Source organism: Bos indicus, chromosome 1 (genome assembly GCF_029378745.1).
Source record: "Bos indicus isolate NIAB-ARS_2022 breed Sahiwal x Tharparkar chromosome 1, NIAB-ARS_B.indTharparkar_mat_pri_1.0, whole genome shotgun sequence".
NCBI classification, from domain to species: domain Eukaryota; kingdom Metazoa; phylum Chordata; class Mammalia; order Artiodactyla; family Bovidae; genus Bos; species Bos indicus.
In genome coordinates, this window is record NC_091760.1 from 136,102,631 (window position 1) to 136,108,630 (window position 6,000).

A 6,000-nucleotide genomic window follows, 5' to 3' on the forward strand; every position below is an offset into this window, starting at 1 on the left:
AGTGCATACAACCCAGGGCCAGCCTCAGACAGTTCCTGGCAGAGCAACCTAGAGCCTAAGTAGTGTAGACAGGGAAAGCATACACTCCGTGAGCGGGGGCAAACCCAGTGTGACTGAGACACTGTGAGCACACACCAGTGTTATTTGTTTGCAGTATTCCTCCCTCCCCACAGCACGACTGAACAAGTGAGCCTAAAAAAGTGTCCACCACCGCCCCCTTGTGTCAGGGTGGAAATTAGACACTGAAGAGACCAGCAAACACAAGAAGCTAAAACAAACAGAGGGAACTGTCTTGGAAGTGACAGGTGCAATAGATTAAAACTGTGTAGTTAGCACTGACTACATAGGAAGGGGCCTATAGATCTTGAGAAATATAAGCCAGATCAAGGAACTATCTGAAAATGAACTGACCCCACACTGTCCACAACACCACTAGAGAAAGTCCAAGATATACTTTTACTATTATCATTTTTTTTAATTTGTAAAAAAAAATTTTTTTATTTTTAAGTCCTCTATTACTCCTTTAATTTTCATTTTTATAACCCACTGCTGCTGCTGCTAAGTCGCTTCAGTCATGTCCGACTCTGTGCGACCCCATAGATGGCCTCCCACCAGGCTCCCCCGTCCCTGGGACTCTCCAGGCAATAACACTGGAGTGGGTTGCCATTTCCTTCTCCAATGCATGAAAGTGAAAAGTGAAAGTGAAGTCGCTTCAGTTGTGTCCAACTCTGTGCGACCCCATAGATGGCAGCCCACCAGGCTCCGCCATTCCTGGGATTCTCCAGGCAAGAACACTGGAGTGGGTTGCCATACTATTACTTTGCAAAAAAAAAAAAAAAGACCCTATTTTTTAAAGCAAACTTCATATATATACATTTTATGATTTTTGTGACTTTGTTTTTTTCTTTAATATTATATTTTTGAGAATCCAACCTCTACTCTAAATTTTTAATCTTTGCTTTTTGGTATTTGTTATCAATTTTGTACCTTTAAGAACCCAATCTTCAGTACCCATTTTTACCTGGGAGTGAGATTACTGGCTTGACTGCTCTCTCCCCCTTTGGACTCTCCTTTTTCTCCACTAGGTCACCTCTACCTACTCCCTCCCCCTTCTCTTCTTTACCCAACTCTGTGAATCTCTTTGTGTGTTCTGGACAGTGGAGAACACTTAGGGAACTGATTATTGACTGGATCTGTCTCTCTCCTTTTTATTCCCCCCTGTATCCTCCTGGCCACCTCTGTCTCTTCCCTCCCTCTTGTCTTCTCTGTATAACTCCATGAACATCTCTGAGGGATCCAGACTGTGGAGAGCCCATAAGGAAGTGATTACTGGCTAGCTTGCTCTCTCCTCTTTTGATCCCCCCTCTTCTCCTCCTGGTCACCTCTATCACCCTCCTCCCTCTTCTCTTCTCCATGTACCTCTGTGAACCTCTCTGGGTGTCCCTCACTGTGGAGAAACTTTTCATCTTTAACCTAGATGTTTTATCATCGGTGCTGTATAGATGGAGAAGTCTTGAGGCTACTGTAGAATAAGACTGAAAATCAGAGGCAGGAAGCTTAAGTCCAAATCCTGAGAACACCAGAGAACTCCTGACTCCAGGGAACATTAATCAACAGGAGCTCATCAAACGCTTCCATACTTACACTGAAACCAAGCACCACCCAAAGGCCAACAAGTTCCAGAGCAAGACACACCACGCAAATTCTCCAGCAACACAGGAACATAGCCTGGAGCTTCAATATACAGGCCAAAGTCACACCGAACCCATTGACATCTCATAACTCATTACTGGACACTTCATTGCACTCCAGAGAGAAGAAATCCAGCTCCACCCACCAGAACACCAACATAAGCTTCCCTAACCAGGAAACCTTGACAAGCCACCTGTCCAACCCCACCCACAGCGAGGAAACTCCACAATAAAGAGAACTCCACAAACTGCCAGAATACAGAAAGGCCACCCCAAACACAGCAATATAAACAAGAGGAAAAGGCAGAGAAATACCCAGGAGATAAAGGAACAGGATAGATGCCCACCAAACCAAACAAAAGAAGAAGAGATAGGGAATCTACCTGATAAAGAATTCCAAATAATGATAGTGAAAATGACCCAAAATCTTGAAAACAAAATGGAGTTACAGATATATAGCCTGGAGACAAGGATTGAGAAGATGCAAGAAAGGTTTAACAAGGACCTAGAAGAAATAAATAAGAGTCAATATGTAATGAATAAGGCAATAAATGAGATAAAAAAACACTCTGGAGGGAACCAACAGTAGAATAATGGAGGCAGAAGATAGGATTAGTGAGGTAGAAGATAGAACGGTAGAAATAAATGAAACAGAGAGGAAAAAAGAAAAACGACTTAAAAGAAATGAGGACAGTCTCAGTGATCTCTGAGACAATGTTAAATGCCCCAACATTCGAATCATAGGAGTCCCAGAAGAAGAAGACAAAAAGAAAGACCATGAGAAAATACTTGAGGAGATAATAGTTGAAAACTTCCCTAAAATGGGGAAAGAAATAATCATTCAAGTCCAAGAAACCCAGAGAGTTCCAAACAGGATAAACCCAAGGTGAAACATCCCAAGACACATATTAATCAAATTAACAAAGATCAAACACAAAGAACAGATATTAAAAGCAGCAAGGGAAACACAACAAATAACACATAGGGGGATTCCCATAAGGATAACAGCTGATCTTTAGATAGAAACTCTTCAGTCTAGGAGGGAATGGGAGGACATACTTAAAGTGATTAAAGAAAATAATCTACAGCCCAGATTACTGTACTCAGCAAGGATCTCATTCAAATATGAAGGAGAAATCAAAAGCTTTACAGACAAGCAAAAACTGAGAGAATTCAGCACCACCAAACCAGCTCTCCAACAAATGCTAAAGGATCTTCTCTAGACAGGAAACACAGAAAGGGTGTATAAACTCAAACCCAAAGCAACAAAGTAAATGGCAGTGGGATCATACTTATCAATAATTACCTTAAATGTAAATGGGTTGAATGCTCCAACCAAAAGACAAAGACTGGCTGGATGGATACAAAAACAAGACCCCTATATATGTTGTCTACAAGAGACCCACCTTGAAACAAGGGACACATACAGACTGAAAGTGAAGGGCTGGAAAAAGATATTCCACGCAAATAGAGACCAAAAGAAAGCAGGAGTAGCAATACTCATATCAGATAAAATAGACTTTAAAACAAAGGCTGTGAAAAGAGACAAAGAAGGGCACTACATAATGATCAAAGGATCAACCCAAGAAGAAGATAAAACAATAATAAATATATAAGCACACAACATAAGAGTACAGCAATATGTAAGACAAATACTAACAAGTATGAAAGGGGAAATTAACAATAACACAATAATAATGGGAGACTTTAATACCCCACTCACACCTATGGATAGATCAACTAAACAGAAAACTAATAAGGAAACACAAACTTTAAACGATACAATAGACCAGTTAGACCTAATTGATATCTATAGGACATTTCATCCCAAAACAATGAATTTCACCTTTTTCTCAAGAGCACACGGAACCTTCTCCAGGATAGATCACATCCTGGGCCATAAATCTAGCCTTGGTAAATTCGGAAAAATTGAAATCACTCCAAGCATCTTTTCTGACCACAATGCAGTAAGATTAGATCTCAATTACAGGAGAAAAACTTTTAAAAATTCCAACATATGGAGGCTGAACAACACGCTGCTGAATAATCAACAAATCACAGAAGAAATAAAAAAAGAAATCAAAATATGCATAGAAACGAGTGAAAATGAGAACACTACAACCCAAAACCTGTGGGACACTGTAAAAGCAGTGCTAAGGGGAAGGTTCATAGCAATACAGGCTTATCTGAAGAAACAAGAAAAAAGTCAAATAAATAAGCTAACTCTACACCTAAAGCAACTAAAAAAGGAAGAAATGAAGAACCCCAGGGTTAGTAGAAGGAAAGAAATCTTAAAAATTAGGGCAGAAATAAATGCAAAAGAAACAAAAGAGACCATAGCAAAAATCAACAAAGCCAAAAGCTGGTTCCTTGAGAAGATAAATAAAATTGACAAACCATTAGCCAGACTCATCAAGAAACAAAGGGAGAAAAATCAAATCAATAAAATTAGAAATGAAAATGGAGAGATCACAACAGACAACACAGAAATACAAAGGATCATAAGAGACTACTATCAGCAACTATATGCCAATAAAATGGACAACTTGGAAGAAATGGACAAATTCTTAGAAAAGTACAACTTTCCAGAACTGAACCAGGAAGAAATAGAAAATCTTAACAGACCCATCACAAGCACAGAAATTGAAACTGTAATAAAAAATCTTCCAGCAAACAAAAGCCCAGGTCCAGACGGCTTCACAGCTGAATTCTACCAAAAATTTAGAGAAGAGCTAACACCTATCCTACTCAAACTCTTCCAGAAAATTGCAGAGGAAGGCAAACTTCCAAACTCATTCTATGAGGCCACCATCACCCTAATACCAAAACCTGACAAAGATGCCACAAAAAAGAAAGCTACAGGCCAATATCACTGATGAACATAGATGCAAAAATCCTGAACAAAATTCTAGCAAACAGAATCCAACAACACATTAAAAAGATCATACATCATAGCCAAGTGGGCTTTATCCCAGGGATGCAAGGATTCTTCAATATCCACAAATCAGTCAATGTAATGCAACACATTAACAACACCTTGAGCCCTGCCTCCTGTAAGCTCAGGCATCCAGCCCAGGCCCCCTCGGCCCCTTCCTTGCCTCCCTCCACTGGGCGCTGCTGCACCCCTGAAACGCCCACACTCTACGCTGGCACATCCCACTGCAGCTGACCTCACACTTCACCATCACACAGCGCATTAACACCTTCGATTCTCCCATTTATCTGTCCCCACCTGCTTCTATCTCCTTCTAGCTTAGAACCCAGAGAATTTCCAGCAAGGGCTATCCATCTCCTCGACCAAGAGTGACCAACCCTTAGGCTGCACCCTGAGTCCATCCCCTTCTGCTCCCTTGGGCAGTAATCTGCTCCTTCAGATTTGCTCCTCTCCCTCCTGCAGCCTCAACTCTCTCTTTTGAACCTCTTCCTTCAGCAAATTTGCTTATGTGTCCATGTTTCCGACATTAATAACAGAACAATCACCTACCCCTTGGCTTCCTCTTGCCCCTGCTCTGTCTTTTGTCCTTTTTTATGGTCAAGCTTCCTGAGATTGTCTCTATTTTTCTCTCGATCCATTGCACGCTGGCCTGGGGATTACACCATCACAATGGATTGCTCTTGACAAGAGCTCCAGGGACCTTGTTAACTTATTCCCTGGATGCCTGATCCTGGCAGGCTCTACACAGCCTCAAACATGTACTCATGAGAATTTGCTCTCAGTCCAGTCTACACACCACCCCCTCCTGCTTCCCTTGTCCCCACCTCAACTGCTTCTCAGGCTCCCTCCTGGCATCCTCATGGTAAATATTCCTCAAACACCCAGGGGAAATTCTGATGCAGCTGGTCTGAGAAGGGCCAAGAATTTGCATCCCTTACAAGTTCCTGAGTGATGCTGCTGCTGCTGGTCCACAGACCACGCTTCAGAACCACCACTTTATAGAGGAAAGTTAGCCTTGGCCTGAGCCCTTCAGTGAATATAGCAGGCTCATCGCAAAGTGGGCCCCTGCCACCCAAGCTGGGGAAGGTTCTGGCTCCACTTGGGCTGAGCTCACAGCAGTGAGGCCTTTGACATTGGCTTGCACTGACTCTTGGCTAATTTTCCAACTTACTCCTAGTCATTGTTGCTGTGGCTAAAGAACAGAACATAGGCATTGAGGGTCATTATTGGTGCTCAAAGTGGAGGTAAGAGGCAGGGATGCCCATCAAAGGGTGTTCTGCCTGCTCCCAGGTCAGACTCAGGCCTTTCTGTTCTCCGCTGCATTTTCTCTTTGCCCCATCTTTCGTGTTTTAAGAGCACATCAAGCCATACTTC